Source organism: Paramormyrops kingsleyae, chromosome 7 (genome assembly GCF_048594095.1).
Source record: "Paramormyrops kingsleyae isolate MSU_618 chromosome 7, PKINGS_0.4, whole genome shotgun sequence".
Taxonomy (NCBI): Eukaryota; Metazoa; Chordata; class Actinopteri; order Osteoglossiformes; family Mormyridae; genus Paramormyrops; species Paramormyrops kingsleyae.
Window position 1 is genome coordinate 24,888,819 of NC_132803.1, and position 477 is coordinate 24,889,295.

A 477-nucleotide genomic window follows, 5' to 3' on the forward strand; every position below is an offset into this window, starting at 1 on the left:
TGAAAATAATAAAATAATGTTTGGAAAATATTTCTTCAGTCAGCATTCCTTACGCTGTTATTAAAATATTTTTGTATTACATTTAAGGATAACGGTTAAGAAGTGAAAAAAACTTTTTTTTATAATATAAAATTTAATAATGGCAATATGTATTGTATAGTTGCCTGAGGCTTGCAATAATTTGACAGAAAAACAGCAATAATGGCTAAGGTCCTTCCGGAAGTAATCAACGGCAATTCTGCATACCTAGTTTAATAAATTCATTCGGTCTCGATTTTGGTTAAAATTTCCCTTAATGTAGTAATTCCTATGTCGTGTTACGTGACATCAAAATTGTCAATACAACTCCACGTCATATTTCATTAAAAACGTCTATGGGTATGATAAATATGTGCACGTGCTATAACATGAAAGCGGCCCCGGTTCAGCGATCCGTCCGCGCGAAGTAGCCGCCGCCCAATCAGAGGCGCTCAGGCC